Source organism: Talpa europaea (assembly GCF_964194135.1).
Source record: "Talpa europaea genome assembly, chromosome: 12".
Taxonomy (NCBI): domain Eukaryota; kingdom Metazoa; phylum Chordata; class Mammalia; order Eulipotyphla; family Talpidae; genus Talpa; species Talpa europaea.
Genome location: NC_140079.1, coordinates 38,602,729 through 38,616,145, shown reverse-complemented (window position 1 = coordinate 38,616,145; position 13,417 = coordinate 38,602,729). Strand labels below are relative to the sequence as shown.

Genomic DNA, 13,417 nt, shown 5'->3' with positions numbered 1-13,417 from the left:
TTGTGTCTCAGTGTCTCCGAGCAGTCCCTTCACAGCTCTGTCTTTCCCCTTCGTCACCGCCCCCCCAGGTCCCCCCTCTGGTTTGCTCCTGTATTTCCGTATCTCCCGGGTTCTCTCTCCGCTACTCTCTCTTTGACTTTGTATCTCTTTTTGTCTCTTTTTCTCTCCACTGCACAACCACTCCCCCCTCAACCCCCGCCACCCCCCGCAGGATTTTGCTCCTCACCATGCGCTGAATATTTATTCCCGTAACTCGCCCTTTCTAGGAGACAGATGGGTCTGACTGGGGCAGGGCTTGCTCTGCCCCTAGACGCTCAGGATGTCTCTCCTTCCCTTCCTCACCTTCCTCCTCCGGCTGCCTCCACGCAGAGCCTTGGGAGTGGGGCGGGACGCATTGGGGTTAATAATGGTGGTCCTGGGAGTGGAGACGGAATGGTCTCTGCTGCAAACTTCCCTTAGCATCTTCCAGACCTGCCTCTCTCCTTCCACTCCTTGCCCCTAGTAGCCGGTTCCCTCTTCTGCCTATTTTTGGGACTCCTCCCAATATATGGAGCTGGATTGCTCTGGTCTTCCTTTCCCTGCTCTTGTTTCCCCAACTTCAGCTCCCCGTTCAGCCTCCAGTGGCCATCACACTACTTCTTTCTCTCCCCTCCCTGAGAGGAAAGACATCTTTGCTCCCAAGGGTTGAAAACCAGCAGAGAGGGGGGCACCGTGCATTGTGTCCAGGCTATAGGGTCCCTGGGGGAGATGGCAGTAGGCTTGACATGGATAAAAGCTTTTAGTCCAGATTTTCAGACTTGAAGTCAGCGTGTGAAATGGTGTCTTTCTCTCTGTCACACTGAGTGGTATTATTTGAGTATTCCCTGTTGTGTCTATGCTTCTGACAGACAGTGTGTGTGTGTGGGGGGAGGCAGAAAGTTCATCCGCTTTGCTAGCTGAGTGTCTTCATGTGTGTGAGAGTGTGTCCTAGAATGAGTGTGGGTGTGTCCCTGAGTGAGTGTTTTCCTGACTATGGTGTGTGTTACATGATTGCATAGCTGTATGAGTTGTGTACATGACTCTGAGCCAGCCTTCTTGCTTTGCCTTCTGAGGAGGGAGAGAGATGGTATCTCATTGAAATCAGACGCCATATTCCCCTCTCCAACCAGCTAAGGAGTGTGAGTCTATGTAAATGTATGCACATGTGATGTGCAGCATATGGCGTGTAAATATGAGCATATAATGTGTCTGGGGAATAAGTGTGTAAGAACATTTCTGAGTTAAGATTTTGTGTGTGCGCATGTGTATGCAATTAAGTACATAAGCACGCAAGCATTTTGTAGGCATATAAGTAGGGTGTGTATGTCTTTGTAAATGTGTGAGTTTAGGTGCAAATATGTATGTGCAAATCTGTGACTACCTAAGTGTGCATGTGGATGGATTCCTTGTGTGCCATGTATTTATGTGTTTTCGGTGAGGTGTGTGTGTATGTACCCTAACAGACCTGGTGTTCACACTAGTTCATCCTTAGCTGATGGCACCTCAAGCCAACACTTTCATGAACTCTTCTGAAAGCAAATAACTCTCCCATCCTTGACCCCTTTCCCAACTCTCAGTCTCACAAAGCCTTGCCGGAAGGGCTCTGCAGAGTAAAGTGCTAAAGGGCACAGGGTAGGGCCTGGGAGGGGCTGTAACTTGAGGGTGCTCTAGAAAACTTCTTGGGAGTCTGATGAACCACGGCTAGAGTCCAGGCTACCCCCTTCTTGCACTATGACTGCTCTTGACTTGGGCCAGTGACTTCACCACGCTGAGCTGCAACTTGCTCATCTATAAAATGGGAATTCATACTTCACAGAAATGTTGTGGGTAACAGATCTACCATCCAGCTTCCCATCCTTCTATTCTTCCATCTGTACCTCTTGTTTATCCATCATTCCATCCATCCATCCATCCATCCATCCATCCATCCATCCATCCATCCATCCAGGTCTTTATCTTTCTGTTCATCTTTCCATCCATCCATTATCCATTATCTGTTTCTCCATCTATCCTTCCTTGCATCCATACTTCCATCTACCCACGCATCTGCCCATCCCTCCTTCCAGCTATTATCCATTATCCAGCCATCTCTTCTTCATTTGTCTTCTGTGTATCCATCCTTCCGTCCATCCGTCCATCCATCCAGCCATCCATCCGTCCGTCCATCCATCTCTCTTCTCATCCATTCTCCATCCATTTTGTTTATTCAGCAAAACTATTCAGTGTTTCCTCCATGTCATGCATATATGTGCTTGAAAGTCCTCAACTCACTGCCTGCTCAGTTATTGATAGGACTCTGAGTTAAATGTATTGGGGGGGGCGGTAAGCGCAGGGTTAAAAAACATGTTTGGGTTTGACTTCTGTTCCTGCAATTTACTAGTGGAGTGACCTGGGGTGCAATTATTATATCTCTAAGCTCCAATATCTTCATTACTCAAGGAGAGTTCAGAGTTCCAGGTAGACCTTAAGACCCATGAGAATATCTGTGTTTTGCTCACTTCTGAACTCTAAGACCACTATAAATATTTGTCAAGTGGTTGAATCAACAATTATATCTACATCAGGATTTACAAATTCTACCTTCAAATGGAAACAGATGGCTGGGTGCATAATAGGTGTTCACTAAGGAGGATTTGTTTGATTCCCTATTGTAGCCAAACACATCATAGGCATGGAATAAATACCTGTCAAATGTCTAAATCAACAATTTATCTTCCTCTGAATTAGGGAAAACAAATGAAAGCACATAGTAGATGGTCAGTAAAAAGGAATGTCAGAAGGTTAGAGCATAAACATAGGTAGGCTGAGGGGTTCAGGAACCCAAGCAGTGAAAATTCCCAGTCATGAGGCAGAAGATTGGATACCTTATGGATGGTGTGTGGCTTAATAAAGGACCTGAGTGGTGAGGTGGGGATGCGTGCAAACCCTCTGGCCATTTTTGTCTATGGCTTCTACTCCCCAATTCAACCTGGAGCAGCAGCTTAACATTCTAGGAGATTTAAAAGATGTTGTTTTGGACCATCTCTGGAAAGGTGTGAGGAGGAAGCTGCCACCACTACTGTCTTCGGCCAACTCCCAGCCATAAACATCCCTGTGGGATGGCAGTTTTTGGTGGAATGGCTTTTCACCTGGGGCTCATAAATCCAGAACAGACTAAGAGCTGTCAGCAGTCGCCAGCAGCTGCCGTCTTTATGGGGCCTGAAGTGAGTTACCTGTGTCTTATATGCTCTGCCCTTCTCCATTCCCTCCCCCTTGAGGGTTGGAGGGAAGGAAGGGTTTATGGAGGAGGGGAGGACTCATTTATTCATGGGAAGTATGAGCACTGTCTGAGCAGCTCTCAGCAAAAAGCCCTTTGTGGCATTTCCCATGTAAAACCTATGCTCAGAATCCATGTCTTTTTGTTGAAGAATTTCTTGCGGGGAGCAAAGGCCCCAGATACTCAGATACAGTTGAGAGAGGCCAAATGGCACTGTGGTGACCAGCAGCCTCACACCTCTGTGGCTCGGCACAGTCCACATGTCATGGCATATCTCTGCTGGCTGGAAAGCACTTCTTGTGCTCTTCACCCGGGAGCTGGGGTGGTGGAGGATCTTCGGTGGTCTGGTCCTCAAGAGAGGTGAAGGAGGGAAAAGTCCCACTGACTGCTAAAGGTTTGCTCTGAAAGGGATTGCTACATTTGCTTACATTTCATTGGTCAACACAAATCATATGGCTTATCTAACCCCAAAGTGGGTGAGAAGTGTGGGCCTACCGTGACCTGGATCAAAAAGTGTGCTTAAATATTATGAACCACCCTAAGTACTACCCCACTCCACTGGTCCCACCTCCTCTCATCCTAAGTATCAAGCATTCTATTAGAGGGTGTCTTCATTTATTCATTTACTCTTTTATGAAACAAGTACCCATTGAGTGCCTACTATATGCCAGGATCTATTCTAGATGTGAAGGATATGGCAGTGAACAAAACAGACAGATGTCCTTGTTCTCATAGAACTGACATTCTAGGGCAGAGATGGGGATAAATAAATAATGCTGTTCCAGGTGGGAATGCAAGTGCTATAAAGAGTATGGAAGCCTAGTGCATGGGAAGTGATGGGCTGTTAGACTGAGTGGTCTTTCTGAGGACGTGTCCACAGATTTTGAGCGGATATCTGAAGGTTCACATCTAGGGAGGGTTCACATCTATGGGAAGAGAGTCACAGAATGAACAGCAAGTGCAGAGGCCCTGAGGTGGAGACATATCTGATGTGGAGACATATCTGATGTGTTAGAGAAACAGTCAGGTGGCCACCGTGGCTAGGGCAGAGTGAGCGAGGGAGAGAGCAAGAGGAGATGAGGTCAGGGGGTGGCAGAGCCACATCACTTTTCGGGGGAGCCCTATAGGGATTTTATACTTAACTTGCAGCTCCTCATCTAACCTGTCCTACTTTCTTATTTTCTCTTTCTCTGTTGCACTTTTAACCTTCTAATATACTCTGTGTAGTTGACTTATTTTGTTGTCTGATTTCCCACTATAACTATTAGCTGCACAAAGGAAGCTCCATCTTTTAAAAACATTAACAAAAGTTAATGTTGACTGTTGTAGCCCCAGTGCTTAGCACAGGACTTACTATACAGTAGGTATTCGATACATATTTGTTTAGTGAGTAAGTGGGAAGCCAGGGACCATGCTGGCAGGACTTAGAGGAGGAGGAATAGGACTTGACTTCGATGCCCATGGTTTCCCTTTGGCCCCTGCAGGGGTGAGGAAGAGGGGAGGGCAGACTGTGGGAGGTGAGGACAGGAGCCAGGAGATCAGGGAAGAAGCCACTGTACCAGTTCAGGTGAATGATAATGGAGGCTTTACTAGAATAGGGGTCTAGATAGCGGAGAAAAATAGGCATATTGTGGATTTGACCCATACCTGCCTTTTTCACAGGCTCCCAATTGTGGACTTCCTGCTTCTGCTTCAGTACTTCAAAGGATGAGGGAATATTTATTGAGCATGTAGTTTGTAGTGGGAAGGGTTCTCGACTATGAAATATAATGATTATTAAGGCCCCTGATTTCAAGCAAATCGTAGTCTCATCTCGGTGCTTGTGACATGACATGGTGTGTGAGATGGTAGGGATGTTATATCTGCAGTGTTATGGGGGCAGAGAAGATGGGCAACCAAAACCAGCCAGTGTGATGGAAGTTTCTTAGAGATGTCATTGCTGAAACGGAATCTTAAAATCTAGAAGGAATCAGCAAGGTGCAGACAGACCAAGGACATTCCAGACAAAGGCTCAGAGTCAGGAAGCATCCTGGTGGACACAGAGCAACTACCAGCAGTTCAGAGTTGCTAGAGACTTATGGGCTAGGTTGGAAGGAGTGTGGCAGTGCCTTGAGTGGCCAGAAAGTGTTGGGTTGAGGTGCTTGCATGTCATCCTAAATGTTGGAGGATAGGAGAGTTGGAGAGGTTTAGAACAGGAAAGGTATGAGACTGCCTGTTGCAGTTTTCAAGAGATCAAATAGCTAGAAAATTCTTCTGGAATATGAGTGTGAAATCTGCCTCCTTTTAACTTTTGTCTGCCTCATTGGCACCAAATCTAAACTTCTTACCCTGGCCCAACTTGTTAAGCCACAATTTCTTCATTTATGAAATGAGGAGAATAGTAATATGGGCATTATGGTATACCTGACACATGAAGGTGTCTGTAATGGAGATCATCATCATCACCACTGCCACCACCACCACCACTAGTATTAATATTACAAGACTCAGCCAACCTAAGTCTTAGATCTTGGACCTTCTTCCATCCCTTGTTACTCTTCTTGTTCTGCCTCTGCAACTTTGAATTTGTTATGCCATCCTCCTTGAATACCCTCCCCCAGGGCTTCCTTCAGCCTGCTCTTCCTCAAAACTCAGATTTCAGCTCAGATGTTGCCTCTGCAGAGAGAGCTCCTGTGACCATTCCAGCTCAAATGTCCCTACTCTATTATTTGAACCTCATCTATTTTCTGCCCAGTACTCATAATTATCTAAAATCATCTTGGTCATTGTTTGCCACCAGCAGCATAGAATTGCTGTGCAAGCAGGAACTGTATCCCTTTTGTGCATTACTGGGGTCTTCATGTTTTGGACAGCAGGTATTTCCCAAACCATCTCAGTATTGCCTCTTAAGATAACTGCTCCTTCTTCCTCCTGATGATGCCTCTGAGCCTTGAGGGATATTTCTGTGATCCCCACCCCAAGACTTCTTCCAAGGTTTAGAAGCACATTTCTTAATGTTTTCCCCCTTGTTTCCTGTTTGAATCAATAGTCAACAAATTGCCAAATTAACCATAAAAGTATGGCGTGGTCTTGCCAGCAGAGAGCAGAGCAGAATCATCCCTAACTAGCTACTATTAAATCACTTTATATGCAAAGTCTTGTGCTGGGGGGCTGGAGACACAGCAGTGAAGGAGAAGATGTGGAGCTGTGAGGGCATGCAATTGTGAAGGAGTGGGCATCAGAGCCCTCCTCATTGAGGAGGTGACATTTGACCTGAGACATGACAGATGAGTAAGAGTTGAGCAAAATCAGAGTTGGTAAGGCAGAGGGAGAGAGAGCCAGAGAAGAGGGTGTGTGAAGGCTTTGGGATGGGTTGGAAGGTGGTGTGTTTGAGATGGTCAGGAACCTTCAACTGTAAGTGTTGCTGACCAGTCCTCTGGACCCACAAGCTTGATGACAATGCATAGAAATGGCTTGAGGTGCAGATTTTGCCCATCCTGTCAGCACCATGGACAGCTGTCAAGGGAGCATGGTCTGGGCCTTGGGGCTCCTGGAGTGACTGTTTTCCTCATCTTCTAGAGGGAAGCACTGATTTCTGCCTCTTTGTGTCTGTCATGCCCCCAGCATCTTTCTCACCTCTGACTTTGGTGGCTGACATCTCTTTGTGAAGCTCCAGTGGGGAGCAGCTTTGAAGCTGGGCAAGGAAGAAAGGCAGCTATCTTGGGGATGCCCTGGCACTTTGAGAGAATTTGATGTAGGGTTAGGTGTATTTGTGTGTGGGAGTGAAGAGACAGCCCCTGGGATACCTAGGGGACCAAGATGGTTTCCAGTCCTTGTCTCTGTCTCAGTCTAGATGCTTTTCTATTCTGTCTTTTGAGTCTCTCTCTCTCTCTCTCTCTCTCTCTCTCTCTCTCTCTCTCTCTCTCTCTCTCTGTCTGTGTGTCTGAACTGTATCTGCAACAATAACAGATATTCAGTACATGTTTGTTGAGTGGATATTGATGATTATCTCTCTGTCTGCCTGTGTTTGGATATCTCCCTCTCTTTGGCTCTGTCATACTTCAGCTTCTCTCTATCTCTGTTTTTTTTTTTTTTTTTTTGTCTCTAAATCTGTTTTGTCCTGTCTGTATATATCTGGCTTTTTCTCTGTCTCTGACTCTGTCATCTCTGTCTCTGTATATCTTTCATCTCATTCACAGTTTATGCTTGTCTGTGTGTTTTTCTCTCTGGGGTTCTGTTTCCACACCACCATAGTTGCTGCATCACAGTCCAGGATCCTGATAGGAGATGGGGGAGAGACCAGAATTCTCAGCCTTGAGAGGGCTCTTGAGGCAGGACAGAGCCAGGGCCCGTGTCGGGTGTTGGGTAGGATTCAGTGAGCGGGACAAGATGAACTAGACCCGCACGAACCTTTGAAGGTCCCAGAGTGGGCATAGGGTGTCTGCACCCCTGGCGATACTAGTGATGGGGATGGAGCTTCAGTAGAAGCTTAGGGTGGGGATGGGTAGTACCTCCAGGAGACTTCCTACCCCGGAGCCCTCTCTTCTCACCACCCACCTCCCTGCTGCCCAGGAGGGCATCCCTCTAGGACCCAGCCACCAGACCCCAGTGCTGGCTCCAACATGGAACAGCTGTCTGGGCTGCAGCTGCAGAAGCTCATTTTGAACAAGGGAGATGATTGCAGGAGTGATTGGAGGAGGGAAAGAGAAGGGGAGGGTAGTTAGGGTCAAAGAGGAATCAGGCTTGATTGTTAGCTGCTGCCGCAGTGGGTGGTTTGCCCAGGAGATGGGGAGGTAGGGAAACGGACGAGGCTGGAAAAGGCAGAGGGAGGTTTGTCTGCCCACCCGTGGGTCCATCTGTCCCCACTTCTGGTCCTCCCTGTTGTGAAGTTTCTCTGCCTGGCTTTGCCTGGCTTGCTCTTTCCCTGTATTTCCTCATCTCTGTCTCTCTGCTTGCCACTCTGTCTGGATCTCTGAGTATCTCTGAGCCTCCCTTCTTGTCTCTCAGTGTCACCATTATTATCAGAAGCACAGCTAAGGTTCAAGCAGTCCTGAGGAGTGCTATTTCTTTTCTTGTCATTTCTGTGATACTCAGGGACTGGAGACAAATAGAGCCGGCAAATTCCCAGGAAACAATGGGATCGTGTCCTTCAATAAGGGAATATTTACAAAGATATCTCAATTAGGACTAATTAATTAAGCGAGCCACTTCCCCTGCCCTCTCCCCTACCCTGCAGTCCCGAAGCCTCCTGGGAGAGAGTCAGCCAATGAGTGGATGACAGGCCCAGCACTCAGACGGTGTCTTAATGTTTAATTTATAGCAGCCTTCTCCCCGCTACCCCCCAGTCCATCCAGAAAGGCAGCGGGCCACAGGCACAGAGACTCAGGCAGACTGCCCGGGGTGTGCCGGGGCATGTGCACGCATGCTGAAGCCTGCCATGCGTGTCAGGTCATGTTGCGGCGTGTTTGAACATGTTGGGTGTGTTTTCATGGCAGACATGCCCTTTCCTGTAAGGAGAATCCAATAGCTCCCGGGCGTGCCTGAGGAACATGTGGGAATGAAACCACCATGTCTCATGTGGGGAACGTCTGAGCGTAGCGTGCTCGGGTGTGTCAGGTGCGGCACATGGTGGTGCTTGGCAGGGCATGGCCGCTGTACCAGGCTGTGCAGCCTGTGCTGTGTGCTGAGCGTTTCTCTTCAAGGTGTGGTAAGGTATGTTTTGAAGGACTCCTGGACGGGCCAGCAGAGGCCGATAGCTGCCGCTTCCAGGTCTGCATCTCCCCAACCCCTTCAGCACTGGTGGATCATGAGGGGCCATTCCAAGTTCTGATATATGTTTGCTTCTCTGTCTTTGGTAATGTCAATCCCTGGTGCATGGCTCCAGGGTTCCCAGACCTCTGCTGTAGCCCCTTAGGATTACTTCTCAACCTTACCTCTGCCCGACCCTTCTTGCCCCACACAGGGGAGTTACTAGTACAGAGGGAAAGGGTTACTTTCAAAATTTTATTTGCTAGTTATGAAGCCCTCAGTATCATGCTCAGCCTAGGCTTCAGTGACCAAAAGGGTGATTCAGTCTTCTCATAAAGACAGGTTTGATGATGCAACCTTCTATGTAATGCCCAGAGATATAATGTAGCCTTCAGTATAATGACAGGTCTGTTGATGGAGCCCTCAGTATAATGCCCATAAATGTGATGCAGCTTTGAATATAATAAGTCTGGTGATGCATCCAATAGTGCGATGCCAGGGTAGTGTTAGGGCCATAAACATAACTTGAAATGAGACTTAGGTTCTGCAGGCTGGGACATTTGGTGCAGTGAGAAGGAAGGGAAATTTGTTCATTCTGGTGAGTACATTCTCTGGCTATTCTGGGAGGCCAGGATTCCCCAACCCTGCTGGCCAAGGCTGGATCCATTAGCCCTTGTAAGTACCAGGTGACCTCAGCAGTACACCAAGCTTATTAGTAAAACATAAATTCTGCAGAAATATTTCGGGACTGACTGCAATGCTAATGAGTTACTTGGGGAGACCTAAGAGGGCAGCTGACAGAATGTACACAGATGTCAATTCCTATTGAGAGGAATGGAAGGAAGTTCGTGCATACAGGCAGGTGGGCACAAATGGACGCAGAGAATTATACATGAAAGGGCTGGCTGTTCTTGAGAGCACACAGATAGGTTACATGTCTGTCTGGGTAGACAGACACATGTGTACGTGACTGTTCAGAGTGGTGTACAGAAGACCGTACTTAATTACAGGGAAGCATTCACTTGTGTGATGGGTGCCCTGACTGAGCTGTTTATGCTGTACAGGCAATCCACATACATGGCTGTAGAGTGATACCCGCCCATGGATGCTCAAGGAGAAAGGCAAATAGACACAGAGACACCCGGGGTTCACATGTAGTCACAGATACAGTACACATGCAGATTGGCTTGAGGATACGTTGTATACAGTTTGGGAACAGAATGCCTGTGAATGAAGGGAATGTTCATGACCATGGCTGGCAGTGCAAGGTGCACGTGCTTCCAGTTGCACACCGATGCACACAGTCATTCTGGATTTACACAAATGTGTGCACATATGCATGACTGGTCACAGATGTGTCCAGATGTTCCATATGTGTCCAGACCATAGATGATTACAGTGCCTGTGGATAAACATAGATATCCACAGTTACAGAACCCTCAGGTGCCCCAGTATCTCCAAGCCACTATTTTGGGACACAAATGACCCATTCTTCCCCCCCAAATTCCCTGGACTCCTGGAGTTGCTTCAAATTGCTCCCAGGCTCTTTTTGGAGGACCCTTGAGAGTAAATCCACAGTCATGTGGGCCCCTGGGTGACCCAGCAACACTCTCTGGGAACACAGACCCTTGAGCCCAGCATTACTCCACTGGCTTCCTGAGCTGAGATTCTCCCATGGTTGACACCCCCCACCCATCAGAGCTGCTCATGGTGGCCAGTGCATGGGAAAAGGCTTCAGGTGCCACCACAGGGAGGGCCTGGGGCATGTGAAGGACCAACACCAGTGAGTAGAGCTGTGGTTACCATTATGAATATGCTCCTGAAAATGCAGAGATCCTGGTCCCTTGTGTCCACTTGTCCACCTTTTTTTCTCATCCCCCTGCCTGTCCTGGAATCCACTGTCATGTCCCTTCAGCCTTCCTGCTTCGTCTGTTTCTTTCCTGCTTTAGTTTGAGAGACTCAGTCCTTTAAAGCCCTAGTTTCCTCTCACATTGGTGGGTTCCTCCCTGTCATCTCTTTCCATTTTCATTTGCCTCCAAGCATCACAGTTCCAGCCTCTTTGCTTGGGGGTGGGTGGGTGACAGAGAGTCTGTTCAGAATAGAAAATGCCCTAAAATGGCCCAGTGAAATAGGAGCTTTATGTAAGGAGTTGCACAAAATATGATAGCTGGGGCTCTGGGGCTTTGGAGAGCCATCACTCATTCACTTATTTATCAATTCAGTTAGCAACTATTTATCATATACCTACTATGTGCCAGGTAGACAAAATAGATGAGGTGCTTGTACTTGTGGAGCTGATGTTTTAGTGGGAAAAGACCAACAACAAATGAGAAATTGTGATCCAGAAGTAGCAATGTGCGGAGTTAAGCCAGGGTGAGGGATGGTACCAGAGGTGGGACTATGGATTTAAGAGCATCTTGCCACTTTCTTGTCCCTGCCTTCACTCTGGGGGCCCTTGTCTCTGTTCCCCTCATGCTAGCTTACCCATGCCTCCAGGTTTCTGCAGTCTTAAGTCTCTTGTGACCCTTCAGCCTCATACCTTTTCATTATCTCAGCTCCATGTTCCAATTCCCTCTCACTAGATTGGAGAATCTGACACTTTCAGCTTGTCCTGGGAATCCATATATTGTCCAGTTAGCTTAAACCGGACACCTAGGCACCTGGGAACACATGCTTATGGAGGTAAATTTATGGTTAGGCACACTCTCTTGGAAAGAGCACCATGAGGGGAGGCAGTGATAGTTGTCATCATTCACTCATTCACTTGGCAAAGGCTGAAGGTCTAGAGTCTCACACACTGGCACAGGTGGTGGGATACAGCTGTGAATATGATGGCTTGACCTCAGCCTTGTGATGTGTATATTCTACCAGAGACACAATAAACATGTAAGCAGATAAATAAGCTCATTTTAGCTAGATAGGTGCTGTAAAGAAAAGGAGCACTTTCAAAGGGAGATGAGAAAGAAGTGACTGGGAGCCTTACTTTGTTGGGACATAAAGGTAAGTTCTCTGGGATGGAGACATTTTTTCCCCTTTAGTTGACATATAACATTGTGTAAGTTTCAGATGTACAACATGATGATTTGCTAAATATATTGTGAAATGATTACATAGGGTTAGTTAACATTTTTTCCATCGCCTCATGTAATTGCCTTTGTGTGTCTGTGCTAAGAAGAATGTGCTTAGCAACATTCAAATATGTAGTACAACATTCAAATATGTTAACTATAGTCGCATTAGATTCCCAGAAGTTATTCATCTTATAATTGAAAGTTTGAAGTTTGAGGAGATGACATTTGAGTAGAGACTGACAGATGAGAAGGAGTTGGCTATGAAAAACACTGGCAGAACATTCTGGGAGAGGAGGCTGTAAATGCAGAGACCCTGACACCAGAATGTGCCTTCTGAAAAGAGGGAGTCATTGCCTGCTGACTAATTGGTAGGCCACGAGACTCAGTCCCAAGGAAAGAGTGGATTGGATAACTTGAGAGGAGTAAGGGCTGAGATTGTGCAGGTTGGCAGGAGACTGCATACAGGTTGGCAGGAGTCTGCATTCAGAGCCTCGTAGTCCAAAGGGAGTTGTTAGTTTTTATTCTAGATGCAATGTGAAGTTGCTAGACAGAGGCATCCTGCATGACAGTATGTGTATGGCGAGGGGGGAGGCAGTAGAAGTGCCTTGATCTATTCATATTGTTTGAAGATCTCTCTAACTTCTCTGTTGGGGAATGGATTCCAGGGCGTGATGGTGGAGTAGGGAGATCAGGTAGGAGGTAGCTGCAATAGTCCAAGCAAAAGCGAGCAGTGGTGAGGCCAGGATGGAAGCATCCAGAATAGTGAGCAGTGGGCAGACTTGGCACACATTGTGGAAGAAGAGCTGTCAGGACTTGCTGGTGGACCAGATGTAAGGGTGAGAGAAAAAGCGGAGCAGAGAAATGGAGTGGTAGTTCGAAAGAAGCATAAAATCTAGGGAGAATTTCTAAAAGAGAAGGGGACCAGAGCAGACCGGATATTAACTGGAACACTTTGCCTTTTAATAGCCAGGAGTAGATAATGGCCTAAACTCCTCCATGCTTCCTGGAAGGCCAGTATCTCCCTAAGATTTACCCTTTCCCTGGAGGTGGTGCTTAGACTCTCTTGGTCATCCGTGCTTCTGTGAATTTTTCATCTCCACTTGGTATCTTGTGCCCTTTAGTCTTTGCTCTGACCTTTAAGAGGTCAGCCCTCAAATGCCAGGGCAAGAGACTCAAACTTGTCTTTGAAAGTAGTGGGCCATTTGTTCATCCATGTATGTACTCAGCCAGAACTTTTGAGAACCTACTATGCCCATGATGGGAGATAAGATGTCAAGCAGACATGGTTGCAGGGAACTTCCTTCAAAATGAGCAAACAGGTGAAGATCAAGTATTCACAAGTAAA

General features: G+C 47.1%; 1 protein-coding gene across 2 annotated transcripts in view; it reads left to right on the top strand.

Moving 5' to 3' along the window:
• The window catches only part of OLFM2 (olfactomedin 2), a gene marked incomplete at its 5' end in the record, with an annotated part of 59,578 nt that overhangs the window by 15,844 nt on the left and 30,317 nt on the right, over positions 1 to 13,417 (top strand). The window lies entirely within an intron of this gene.